Source organism: Lepidochelys olivacea, assembly GCF_965140295.1.
Source record: "Lepidochelys olivacea isolate rLepOli2 genome assembly, chromosome: 20".
NCBI classification, from domain to species: Eukaryota; Metazoa; Chordata; order Testudines; family Cheloniidae; genus Lepidochelys; species Lepidochelys olivacea.
The window spans coordinates 3,123,053-3,137,038 of NC_140430.1; the positions used below are offsets into that span (position 1 = coordinate 3,123,053).

The 13,986-nt window shown below is 54.1% G+C and overlaps 1 protein-coding gene across 3 annotated transcripts in view; it reads right to left on the reverse strand.

Annotated features, from left to right (window-relative positions):
* STAT6 (signal transducer and activator of transcription 6) overlaps positions 1-3,348 on the reverse strand; it is a 23,295-nt gene extending 19,947 nt beyond the window's left edge. The window contains exons 1-2 of one of the 3 annotated variants that reach the window (XM_084610702.1): positions 3,119-3,348; positions 2,276-2,552 (exon numbers count right to left, since the gene is read on the reverse strand). The gene's annotated coding sequence lies outside the window, so the exon portion shown is untranslated. Of the gene's footprint in view, positions 1-2,275; positions 2,823-3,118 lie in introns of those variants that run through there. The other 2 variants (XM_084610705.1, XM_084610701.1) reach the window with 2 other exon arrangements.
* Positions 3,349-13,986: the final 10,638 nt, after the last annotated feature.

Below are 13,986 nucleotides of genomic sequence, written 5' to 3' on the forward strand. Positions count from 1 at the left end.
TCGTCATCTGGGGTACGGCTGCTTGACCCCTGAAACGCCACAGCTAGTGGGATTCCCGTGGCAGCCGCTGCCCACCGCGTGCCAGGAAAAGCAGGGTTTCCCTCCCATGCCGCCCAGCCGCCGTAAAAGGGCTCAAGAGGGGTGGAGCTCTGTGCAGGGATGGCAGCAGCCTCTCACCGCCCGCTCCCCTGCTCCGGCGCTCCCAGGCCAGGCCTGGTGTGACCCACGACTTACCCACCCCTGCCAGATCCTGCTCCAGCTGATCAGACCTGGCCCCTTGGATGGCGACGCAACCGAGCATCGCCCCCACTTGGCTCCCTCTTTGCCCGACCAAGACCATCCCATTTGCCTTTCCCCAGGCGCCCTGCCCAGCCGCATCCACACCGCCAGGTTCAGAGCCAGTCGCCCAGAGAATTTCAACCTAGCCTCCTTCAGCTTCGCCTTGCCCAGCCCGAAGCTCCCCCAGGTTTGTGAGGGAGAAGGAAGGATGGGGCACTGCCCCGCCGTGCAGGGAGGGCATGCAAGGCTAGATTAAAGACCAGGAGGCAGAGAAACTGTAACGGGGCCATGAAAAAGTGCCATACAGTTCACTGGCCCCACCCACTCCTGCAGGGCACCTGCCAATGGGGGGGGGGGGGGAGACTGTATCTTTCAGGAAGGGACACTTAGGCCCACAGAGAGGGATGGAGAAGAAGAGGGGTGAATACGCAGAGGAGCCTAGAGCAGAGATGAACTCAACTTTGGCCAGACTTTATGGGATCCAAAGCCTTTTTTCCCCCCTCCCTGCTTTCTACCCCTCCCCGGCCATCCTCTTTTTTTTAAGCCACAAGAAACAACTGGAGGGTGGCAGCACCCATCGCCAATTTCCTGTTCGCTTCCTCCTGACTTAGAGAGGCCCGGTTTCCCCCTACAGACGCCACGCTGGTTTGGGCCCAGGCTTGTCCCCATGCCACAGCGGTTCTGCCCCCAGCGTCCTGCGATTCCTCTCGAAAGCTGCAGGCAGCATGGGAGAACCCAGTGCTGTTTTTCCTGGGGGCTCAGACCTGCAAAGCACCAGGCACAGAGAGCTTGGGGGGCAGACGGGGGGGACAACATCTAGCCCCCTTCCAGAGGAGTGGGCCTACGTCGCAGATCTTCATCGCACCACACCCTCGTCAGCCAAAGAGCAGCAGGAGCTGGGGACAGGACCATTCCTCCCAGCAGACCCTGCTCCCCTGATGCTCACACTGCTCCCATCTCCAAGCTTTCCCTGAGTGGTAAAAAGGGAGCTCTTTTATAGTCCTGCTCCCTTTCCCAGCATGCACTGCTGGCCAGCCTACAACATCCATGGTGCCCCTGGACTCCAAGTCCCAGAATCCCTTGTTTCCAGGGTCGGAGCTGGACGATGACTTCCCTTAAAGGGCTAAACACACACCACCCCGCCCCCTCCTGTGAGGAAAGCTCTTAGGACTTCACCACAGCGGCGGGTGAAGCCCAGCAGGGACGTTACCCAGCTGCACCTACGTGATCACAAGAAACACCCAAGGGGCTGAGAGCTCCAGGGAGACGCTTCCAGCTGGGACATGCTAAGCGTGGCTCCTGGGTGGTTCAGCCTCCCCCCCACCCCCACCCCAGAGCTGGGGATAGGACCCAGGAGTCCTGGCTCCCAGCCTCATCCCACCCCACCGCACCCTGTCTTAGCCCACTAGACCCCAGCCCAGAGTGGGGATTAGAACCTAGGAGTCCTGTTTCCCAGCCCCGCCTCTCTAACCCAGTAGCCTCCCCTAGCAGGGGATAGAACCCAGGCATCCTGGCTCCCAGCCCCCTGTTCCAACCACTAGACCCCACTCTCTCTAACCTCAGGAGCATTGCCCCAGCCCAACCTCATCGCCTGCTGGACTGGGTAACATCTGTAAATAAAACAGCAACTCCAGGGGTTGGGTGACCCCTCCCTCACTGTCTGTCCTTCCGCGGGGCCCCGGCTTGGCACGGAGCCCGGGGGAAGCAGCGAGCTTCCTCAGCAGCCTGCAGATTTTAAACCCAGCCTTCGCTCCCGGCAGAGCAGCGGCCTGACCAGGCAGCCAGAGGGCGTGACCCTCGTTCCCCGTGCAGGCCTCGAGCCTGCTCCTCGGACGCATGGTCCCGGCGATCGGACCCCCGTCCTCACCCTCACGCTCGCCCCCGGCTGGAGAGGCCAGCGGGTCCCGGCCTGTCGAGCTCCCGAGCTCCCATCCCTGGGCCCTGGCCCCGTTCCGGGGGGCGTGGGGGGGTGGCGTTCGTCCAGCCTCCCCGTTACCTTGTGCCGAGCCTCGACCGTCGCTTCCAGGGGGACGCGTCTGTTTAATCCATCCTGCCCCGGAGGGGGCGGGAGCTGGCGGGTCGGGGCGTCGGGGCCAGGGCTTCTCCGCCCCCCCAGCCCGCTCCCCGGTTTGGGTTTGCAGTTGTGTTTCCGGCTTCGCAGGGTTTGTCGGAGAGCCAGGTGGCGATTGACGTGGGGAGAGGCTCCCGCAGGCTGACATCAGAGGCTCCAGACTGTAACTGAAAGTAACGAAAGGCAGGAAGGGGGAGGAGGCCTGCGAAGTGGGGGGGGCGGGTCATACTCTGCCCCGCTTGCAGCTCCTGGGTTCGGCCGGAGTCCTGCCCACAGCGCACCCGTGCCCCTCCGGGTCTCCCCCCCGCACACACTGCCCCACTGGGCCCCCTCGGCCGGTCAAGGACAAGCCAGAACGGCTGGAGACAGGCCTGGCATGAGCCGGACGGTGACCTCGGCCTTCCAGCCCTGCCCGTGCCCCTCACTCCCAACCCGCAGCCCCTGTCAGCCCAGCCCTGGGCTCCCCCCACCCAGCCCTGCCCGTGCCCCTCACTCCCCACCCGCAGCCCCTGTCAGCCCAGGCCTGGGCTCCCCCCACCCAGCCCTGCCCGTGCCCCTCACTCCCCACCCGCAGCCCCTGCCAGCCCAGCCCTGGGCTCCCCCCACCCAGCCCTGCCCGTGCCCCTCACTCTCCGCCCGCAGCCCCTGCTACCGCAACCCTGTGCGGGACCCCCCCAGCCCTGCCGGTGACCCTCACTCCGAACCCGCAGCCCCTACTACCGCAGCCCTCAGCTCCCCCCATCCCTGCCGGTGACCCTCACTCCCGACCTGCAGCCCTGGCCTCCTGCCTCACACCACAGCTCTGGTGATGCCCTGCAATGTCCCTCCCGCCCTGCTTTCCAGACACACACACTCCAGCTCAGGCAAGGGAGCACCCTGTGGAAAGTTTAGTTCATTTTCTAGCAACAGCCAAGGAGGTGGCAGGGTGCCAAGGGGCGCAGCCCGCAGGAATGTTGGCTTGCAGCTGCAATTTGATCTGATCTCTTGGCTCGGGTCCAATCCAGCAGCCAGGGGCGGCACCCTCTGCTGGTGGGGGCAGAGGGAGAGGGAGGGACACTCACCCACCTCTCCCTGTGCTTCTTTGGGAAATCAAACCACTGCATCAAACCAATCTGCCCCCTCCCCAACCGCCTGCCCGGTCCTGTCCCCCAGCAGCACTTGGCTCACACAACCACCAGGTCTTGCTCCCACTGGATAGGCCCGAGAGCCCCAGGAATGTGCCCTGATGGCTGGAATGATCACTCAGCTGAACCCCACGGTTCACCCCCAGGTCTGCCCGTGGCCAGGCAGCCCGGATCCGTCCGGGCGGGCGGTTAGGGGGTTAACCCGTTGGGCCATCGGCTCGCCGGCATTGGCAGCCTGGCCTGTGTTTGCTGATGCGCAATGCCCAGGCTGGTTGGATGCCAGCCAGTGCTCGCACCGCAGATGGGAAACCGACCAACTGACTGGACTGGAACGAGGGGGGAGCACTCGCGGGGGGGGTGCTGGCTCCAGGGAGGTTGGAGCCGCAGCATTGAGGCTTAAATGACCAGAGAGCCCCCCCCACTCCTGGGTATGCCTTGTGACATGTCACACGCATGTGCACAAAGACCCACAGACCCACATGGGTACATGCACACACGAAGATGCACACAGATACATACATGCCCCCAAATAGCAACCCATGTCCATACACACAGACACACGTATGCACCCAAGCACGCGTATAGCCATACATGTACATACACATATATGAATACCTAAATCCACGCACACATATGGCCATACACATGTATCCACCCATGCAGACCCACTCCGCCATACATACATACATACTCCGCCAGACACAGCCCCAGGGATGTACACACCCACACAAACACAGACCCGAACTTACCCAACACCTCGAGGCTGGGGCGCAGCGCGCGTCCCCCCTGGCGCGCGCTAATCCCTTGTCTGCATTATACACGGTACCAGCCTCACCTCAATCCTTTGTAAAATGGGTCTGAGTTCAATCGGGGGCCAGCTCCCATGCGGACAAAATCAGCTCAAACCTGGTCTGTCCTGGGAGAGCCCGTGGTGGGCCAGCCTTGTTATTATCAGATGCAGCTGAGAAGCAAAGGCTGGGTCTTCTGTCAAGGACTGCGAGGGGTCAGGGGGAAGGGGGCGGCAGGCAGGAGGATAGTTCCTGTGACTAGCCCAGGCATGGAGTTAGGATTAGGGTTAGGGTTTCAGAGCAGCAGCCGTGTTAGTCTGTATTCGCAAAAAGAAAAGGAGGACTTGTGGCACCTTAAAGACTAACCAATTTATTTGAGCATAAGCTTTCGTGAGCTATAGCTCACTTCATCGGATGCATTCAGTGGAAAATACAGAGAGGAGATTTATATACACAGAGAACATGAAAAAATGGGTGTTACCATACACACTGTAAGGAGAGTGATCACTTAAGATGAGCTATTACCAGCAGGAGAGCGGGGGGGCTGGGGGGGGTAAGAAAACCTTTTGTAGTGATAATCAAGGTGGGCCATTTCCAGCAGTTAACAAGAACCCCTGAGGAACAGTGCGGGGGGGGGGGGGGAAATAAACATGGGGAAATAGTTTTACTTTGTGTAATGACTCATCCACTCCTAGTCTCTATTCAAGCCTAAATTAATTGTATCCAGTTTGCAAATTAATTCCCATTCAGCAGTCTCTCGTTGGAGTCTGTTTTTGTTGTAATATTGCGACTTTTAGGTCTGTAATTGAGTGACCAGAGAGATTGAAGTGTTCTCTGACTGGTTTATGAATGTTATAATTCTTGACATCTGATTTGTGTCCATTTATTCTTTTACGTAGAGACTGTCCGGTTTGGCCAACGTACATGGCAGAGGGGCATTGCTGGCACATGATGGCATCTATCACATTGGTAGATGTGCAGGTGAACGAGCCTCTGATAGTGTGGCTGATGTTATTAGGCCCTATGATGGTGTCCCCTGAATAGATATGTGGACACAATTGGCAACGGGCTTTGTTGCAAGGATAGGTTCCTGCGTTAGTGATTCTGTTGTGTGGTGTGTGGTTGCTGGTGAGTATTTGCTTCAGGTTGGGGGGCTGTCTGTAGGCAAGGACTGGCCTGTCTCCCAAGATCCATGAGAGTGATGGGTCCTCCTTCAGGATAGGTTGTAGATCCTTGATGGTGCGTTGGAGAGGTTTTAGCTGGGGGCTGAAGGTGATGGCTAGCGGCGTTCTGTTGTTTTCTCTGTTGGGCCTGTCCTGTAGTAGGTGACTTCTGGGAACTCTTCTGGCTCTGTCAGTCTGTTTCTTCACTTCCGCAGGTGGGTATTGTAGTAGTAAGAACGCTTGGTAGAGATCTTGTAGGAGTTTGTCTCTGTCTGAGGGGTTGGAGCAAATGCAGTTGTATCGCAGAGCTTGGCTGTAGACAATGGATCCTGTGGTGTGGTCTGGATGAAAGCTGGAGGCATGTAGGTAAGTATGGCGGTCAGTAGGTTTCCGGTATAGGGTGGTGGTGATGTGACCATCGCTTATTAGCACCGTAGTGTCCAGGAAGTGGATCTCTTGTCTGGACTGGTCCAGGCTGAGGTTGATGGTGGGATGGAAATTGTTGAAATCATGGTGGAATTCCTCAAGGGCTTCTTTTCCATGGGTCCAGATGATGAAGATGTCATCAATATAGCGGAAGTAGAGTAGGGGCATTAGGGGACGAGAGCTGAGAAAGCCTTGTTCTAAGTCAGCCATAAAAATGTTGGCATACTGTGGGGCCATGCGGGTACCCATAGCAGTGCCGCTGATTTGAAGGTATACATTGTCCCCAAATGTGAAATAGTTATGGGTGAGGACAAAGTCACAAAGTTCAGCCACCAGGTTAGCCGTGACATTATCGGGGATACTGTTCCTGACGGCTTGTAGTCCCTCTTTGTGTGGAATGTTGGTGTAGAGGGCTTCTACATCCATAGTGGCCAGGATGGTGTTTTCAGGAAGATCACAGATGGATTGTAGTTTCCTCAGGAAGTCAGTGGTGTCTCGAAGATAGCTGGGAGTGCTGGTAGCGTAGGGCCTGAGGAGGGAGTCTACATAGCCAGACAATCCTGCTGTCAGGGTGCCAATGACTGAGATGATGTGGCGTCCAGGATTTCCAGGTTAGTTCTCACCTTGCAGGGGGGAAGGGCCAGGCCATCAGTTGCCAGGAAAGAGGGTGTCAGCCATTCTCTGTGTCCAGACCCCTGCACACACCTGCCCTCTAGGGCTCTGCAATGATCATACACCCTTATCCCACCACCTAGATACTTAAGAACTGCCTAGTGGAAACTGAGGCACCCCCACAATATTCAGAGGAAACATTAAGAACAGTCCCGCTTCGTCACATCTCTCCCCCCTTCGAGACCAAACTGAGCGGGGTCACATTAGCTGGTGACCTGGGGAAGTTCAAAGCCACCAACGTTCCCATGGATGCCCTAGCATCTCTCCCGTTCCTTGGTGGGAGTTACACCAGGCCCTTCCAGTTTCACGCCCTCCCTTAGGTTGTTGTTGGTCAATAGCACTCGCATGCCCATGCATGTAGGAAGGTTTATGCGGCCAGTGCCCTTTTGCCACCCCAAAACCCCCGGGGGTCAAACAGGGATCGGGTCTTCTCCCAGCGCTCCAGTCTGGAGGGCTGCAATTCGGGCTCTCTTGGTTAAGAGCCCCCATCTTGACCTGGGCCACATACTGTTCACTGACAGAACTAGCATGGAGACATCCCTTTCTCAACAACCTTGTCTCCCCAACAAGCTGGCCAAACACAGCCACTTGGTTAGAGGACTGTTTAACTTTCTTAACAGCTTTCACTCCCTTGGAGACCTTCTCAAAGCTATCCACACTGGATCCTTCAACAGGAAAGTCAGTGGATCCATTCACAACAGAACATTTCTGGCTGTTAGGAACTGAAACTTTCTTGATTAAATCACTTTCACACCCTTCAGTGGCAGTAAACTACTTGCAAAGACTCCATGAGGATTCCTTTCCCTAGGGCTTTTCTATGCAACAATTCACCCCTCACAGAAATTCTATTTCCCCTTGTTTTTTCCTCCCCCTCCTCCCCAGACGTTCTTGTTAAACCCTGGATTTGTGCTGGAAATGGCCCACCTTGATTATCATATACATTGTAAGGAGAGTGATCACTTTAGATAAGCTATTACCAACAGGAGAGTGGGTTTGTGGGGGAGGGGGGACCTGGATTTGTGCTGGAAATGGCCCAACTTGATTATCATACACATTGTAAGGAGAGTGATCACTTTAGATAAGCTATTACCAGCAGGAGAGTGGGGTGGGGGAGAGAAAACCTTTTGTAGTGGTAAACACCCATTTTTTCATGGTTTGTGTGTATAAAAAGATCTTCTGTACTTTCCACAGTATGCATCCGATGAAGTGAGCTGTAGCTCACGAAAGCTTATGCTCAAATAAATTGGTTAGTCTCTAAGGTGCCACAAGTCCTCCTTTTCTTTTTGAGAAATTCTGCCCTTACTCTCTTCACCTAGGGCTTGCTCTAGAGGAACACTTTCCTGAGCAACAACAGACTCTTTCTGGGTCTCACTTACATCCAGAATTACCTCTGGCCCATCCGGCGGATGCCTACACAATCCCCTTTCAGGCAAATTTACAGACTTCCTAGATAAAAGGTTAGAAGCCTTCTCCTTCCCTTTGCCACACACAAGTTCAGGAATCTTTTCCTTCTTGCTACAGGTTTCCACACCCTCAGTAGGTAACACAATCAAATCACCTTCCTGCTCTCCTTGTGCCCTGGCTAGGATCTCACCCTGATCAGACAGAGTTGTGACACCCTTTCCCAACACCACACTAGCTACGGGCAAAATACAAGCACCAGAATTGTCTGGGCTCTGGGATTTTGCATAGACACTAACTGGATGCGACCTAGTTACAGGGCCATTCTCCCGACCAGACACAAACTTAGGACCCTTCCCTTCCTGGGCTTTAGCTGATCCAGAACCAACTCTGAGGGTATGTCTACACTACGAAATTAGGTCGAATTTATAGAAGTCGTTTTTTTAGAAATCGTTTTTATATATTCGAGTGTGTGTGTCCCCACAGAAAATGCTCTAAGTGCATTAACTCGGCGGAGTGCGTCCACAGTACCGAGGCAAGCGTCGACTTCCGGAGCGTTGCACTGTGGGTAGCTATCCCACAGTTCCCGCAGTCTCCACTGCCCATTGGAATTCTGGGTTGAGATCCCAATGCCTGATGGGGCTAAAACTTTGTCGCGGGTGGTTCTGGGTACATATCGTCAGGCCCCCGTTCCCTCCCTCCCTCCGTGAAAGCAGCAGCAGACAATCGTTTTGCGCCTTTTTTCTTGAGTTACCTGTGCAGACACCATACCGCGGCAAGCATGGAGCCCGCTCAGGTAACCGTCACCGTATGTCTCCTGGGTGCTGGCAGACGTGGTACGGCATTGCTACACAGCAGCGGCAACCCATTGCCTTGTGGCAGCAGACGGTGCAGTAGGACTGGTAGCCGTCATCGTCATGTCCGAGGTGCTCCTGGCTAGACATGGGTGCAGGGACTACATTAGAAGTGACTTGACCAGGTCATTCTCTTTAGTCCTGCAGTCAGTCCTATCGAACCATCTTATGGTGAGCAGGCAGGCGATACGGATTGCTAGCAGTCCTACTGTACCATCTTCTGCCAGGCAGGCAAGAGATGAGGATGGCTAGCAGTCCTACTGCACCGTCTTCTGCCGAGCAGCCATGAGATGTGGATGGCTTGCAGTCCTTCTGCACCGTCTTCTGCCGAGCAGCCATGAGATGTGGATGGCTTGCAGTCCTTCTGCACCGTCTGCTGCCAGCCAAAGATGTAAAAGATAGATGGAGCGGATCAAAACAAGAAATAGACCAGATTTGTTTTGTACTCGTTTGCTTCCCCACTCCCCTGTCTAGGGGACTCATTCCTCTAGGTCACACTGCAGTCACTCACAGAGAAGGTGCAGTGAGGTAAATCTAGCCATGTATCAATCAGAGGCCAGACCAACCTGCTTGTTCCAATAAGAACAATTACTTAGGTGCACCATTTCTTATTGGAACCCTCCGTGAAGTCCTGCCTGAAATACTCCTTGATGTACAGGCACCCCCTTTGTTGATTTTAATTCCCTGTAAGCCAACCCTGTAAGCCATGTCGTCAGTCACCCCTCCCTCCGTCAGAGCAACGGCAGACAATTGTTCCGCGCCTTTTTTCTGTGCGGACGCCATCCCAAGGCAAGCATGGAGGCCGCTCAGCTCACTTTGGCAATTAGGAGCACATTAAACACCACACGCATTATCCAGCAGTATATGCAGCACCAGAACCTGGCAGAGCGATACCGGGCGAGGAGGCGACGTCAGCGCGGTCACGTGAGTGATCAGGACATGGACACAGATTTCTCTGAAAGCATGGGCCCTGCCAATGCATGCATCATGGTGCTAATGGGGCAGGTTCATGCTGTGGAACGCCGATTCTGGGCTCGGGAAACAAGCACAGACTGGTGGGATCGCATAGTGTTGCAGGTCTGGGATGATTCCCAGTGGCTGTGAAACTTTAGCGTGCGTAAGGGCACTTTCATGGAACTCTGTGACTTGCTTTCCCCTGCCCTGAAGCGCATGAATACCAAGATGAGAGCAGCCCTCACAGTTGAGAAGCGAGTGGCGATAGCCCTGTGGAAGTTTGCAACACCAGACAGCTACCGGTCAGTTGGGAATCAATTTGGAGTGGGCAAATCTACTGTGGGGGCTGCTGTGATGCAAGTAGCCCACGCAATCAAAGATCTGCTGATATCAAGGGTAGTGACCCTGGGAAATGTGCAGGTCATAGTGGATGGCTTTGCTGCAATGGGATTCCCTAACTGTGGTGGGGCCATAGACGAAACCCATATCCCTATCTTGGCACCGGAGCACCAAGCCGCCGAGTACATAAACCGCCAGGGGTACTTTTCAATAGTGCTGCAAGACTGGTGGATCATAATGGACGTTTCACCAACATCAACGTGGGATGGCCGGGAAAGGTACATGACGCTCGCATCTTCAGGAACTCTGGTCTGTTTCAAAAGCTGCAGGAAGGGACTTTATTCCCAGACCAGAAAATAACTGTTCATAGTGATCAATGGCTCCATGTCTAGTTGGCAGCCGGTATCAAGTGGAGTGCCCCAAGGGTCGGTCCTGGGGCCGGTTTTGTTCAATATCTTCATAAATGATCTGGAGGATGGTGTGGATTGCACTCTCAGCAAATTTGCGGATGATACTAAACTGGGAGGAGTGGTAGATACGCTGGAGGGGAGGGATAGGATACAGAAGGACCTAGACAAATTGGAGGATTGGGCCAAAAGAAATCTGATGAGGTTCAATAAGGATAAGTGCAGGGTCCTGCACTTAGGATGGAAGAATCCAATGCACCGCCACAGACGAGGGACCGAATGGCTAGGCAGCAGTTCTGCGGAAAAGGACCTAGGGGTGACAGTGGACGAGAAGCTGGATATGAGTCAGCAGTGTGCCCTTGTTGCCAAGAAGGCCAATGGCATTTTGGGATGTATAAGTAGGGGCATAGCGAGCAGATCGAGGGACGTGATCGTTCCCCTCTATTCGACATTGGTGAGGCCTCATCTGGAGTACTGTGTCCAGTTTTGGGCCCCACACTACAAGAAGGATGTGGATAAATTGGAGAGAGTCCAGCGAAGGGCAACAAAAATGATTAGGGGTCTAGAACACATTACTTATGAGGAGAGGCTGAGGGAGCTGGGATTGTTTAGCCTGCAGAAGAGAAGAATGAGGGGGGATTTGATAGCTGCTTTCAACTACCTGAAAGGGGGTTCCAAAGAGGATGGCTCTAGACTGTTCTCAATGGTAGCAGATGACAGAACGAGGAGTAATGGTCTCAAGTTGCAGTGGGGGAGGTTTAGATTGGATATTAGGAAAAACTTTTTCACTAGGAGGGTGGTGAAACACTGGAATGCGTTACCTAGGGAGGTGGTGGAATCTCCTTCCTTAGAGGTTTTTAAGGTCAGGCTTGACAAAGCCCTGGCTGGGATGATTTAACTGGGAATTGGTCCTGCTTCGAGCAGGGGGTTGGACTAGATGACCTTCTGGGGTCCCTTCCAACCCTGATATTCTATGATTCTATGATTCTATGTTGGGGATGTTGAAATGACTATAGTTGTCCTTGGGGACCCAGCCTACCCCTTAATGCCATGGCTCATGAAGCCATACCCAGGCAGCCTGGACAGTAGTCAGGAGCTGTTCAACTACAGGCTGAGCAAGTGCAGAATGGTGGTAGAATGTGCATTTGGACGTTTAAAGGCGCGCTGGCGCAGTTTACTGACTCGCTTAGACCTCAGCGAAACCAATATTCCCACTGTTATTACTGCTTGCTGTGTGCTCCACAATATCTGTGAGAGTAAGGGGGAGACATTTATGGCGGGGTGGGAGGTTGAGGCAAATCGCCTGGCTGCTGGTTACGCACGGCCAGACACCAGGGCGGTTAGAAGAGCACAGGAGGGTGCGGTGCGCATCAGAGAAGCTTTGAAAACCAGTTTCATGACTGCACAGGCTGCGGTGTGAAAGTTCTGTTTGTTTCTCCCTGATGAAACCCCCTGCCCCTTGGTTCACTCTACTTCCCTGTAAGCTAACTACCCTCCCCTCCTCCCTTCGATCACCGCTTGCAGAGGCAATAAAGTCATTGTTGCTTCACATTCATGCATTCTTTATTCATTCATCACACAAATAGGGGGATGACTACCAAGTTAGCCTAGGAGGGGTGGTGGAGGAGGGAAGGAAAATGCCACACAGCACTTTAAAAGTTTACAACTTTAAAATTTATTGAATGCCAGCCTTCTGTTGCTTGGGCAATCCTCTGTGGTGGAGTGGCTGGTTGGCCGGAGGCCCCCCCACCGCGTTCTTGGGTGTCTGGGTGTGGAGGCTATGGAACTTGGGGAGGAGGGCGGTTGGTTACTCAGGGGCTGTAGTGGCAGTCTGTGCTCCTGCTGCCTTTGCTGCAGCTCAACCATACACTGGAGCATACTGGTTTGATCCTCCAGCAGCCTCAGCATTGAATCCTGCCTCCTCTCATCACGCTGCCGCCACATTTGAGCTTCAGCCCTGTCTTCAGCCCGCCACTTACTCTCTTCAGCCTGCCACCTCTCCTCCCGGTCATTTTGTGCTTTCCTGCACTCTGACATTATTTGCCTCCACGCATTCGTCTGTGCTCTGTCAGTGTGGGAGGACAGCATGAGCTCAGAGAACATTTCATCACGAGTGCGTTTTTTTTCTTTCTAATCTTCACTAGCCTCTGGGAAGGAGAAGATCCTGTGATCATTGAAACACATGCAGCTGGTGGAGAAAAAAAAAAGGGACAGCGGTATTTAAAAAGACACATTTTATAAAACAGTGGCTACACTCTTTCAGGGTAAACCTTGCTGTTAACATTACATACATAGCACATATGCTTTCGTTACAAGGTCGCATTTTGCCTCCTCCCACCGCGTGACTACCCCCTCAACCCTCCTCCCTCCCCGTGGCTAACAGTGGGGAACATTTCTGTTCACCCACAGGCAAACAGCCCAGCAGGAACGGGCACCTCTGAGTGTCTCCTGAAGAAAAGCACCCTATTTCAACCAGGTGACCATGAATGATATCTCACTCTCCTGAGGATAACACAGAGAGATGAAGAACGGATGTTGTTTGAATGCCTGCAAATATACACTGCAATGCTTTGTTGTACAATGATTCCCGAGTACGTGTTACTGGCCTGGAGTGGTAAAGTGTCCTACCATGGAGGATGCAATAAGGCTGCCCTCCCCAGAAACCTTTTGCAAAGGCTTTGGGAGCATATCCAGGAGAGCCGCGAATGCCAGGGCAAATTAATCCTTTCACATGCTTGCTTTTAAACCATGTGTAGTATTTTAAAAGGTACACTCACCGGAGGTCCCTTCTCTGCCTGCCGGGTCCAGGAAGCAGCCTTGGGTGGGTTCGGGGGGTACTGGCTCCAGGTCCAGGGTGAGAAACAGTTCCTGGCTGTCGGGAAAACCGGTTTCTCCGCTTGCTTGCTGTGAGCTATCTACAACGTCATCATCATCATCATCATCATCTTCGTCCCCAAAACCTGCTTCCGGGTTGCCTCCATCTCCATTGAAGGAGTCAAACAACACGGCTTGGGTAGTGGTGGCTGAACCCTCTAAAATGGCATGCAGCTCATCATAGAAGTGGCATGTTTGGGGCTCTGACCCGGAGCGGCCGTTCGCCTCTCTGGTTTTCTGGTAGGCTTGCCTATGCTCCTTCAGTTTCACGCGGCACTGCTGCGGGTCCCTGTTATGGCCTCTGTCCTTCATGCCCTGGGAGATTTTGACAAAGGTTTTGGCATTTTGAAAACTGGAACAGAGTTCTGATAGCACGGATTCCTCTCCCCATACAGCGATCAGATCCCGTACCTCCCGTTCGGTCCATGCTGGAGCTCTTTTGCGATTCTAGGACTCCATCATGGTCACCTCTGCTGATGAGCTCTGCATGGTCACCTGCAGCTTGCCACGCTGGCCAAACAGGAAATGAGATTCAAAAGTTCGCGGTTCTTTTCCTGTCTACCTGGCCAGTGCATCTGAGTTGAGAGTGCTGTCCAGAGCGGTCACAATGGAGCACTCTGGGATAGCTCCCGGA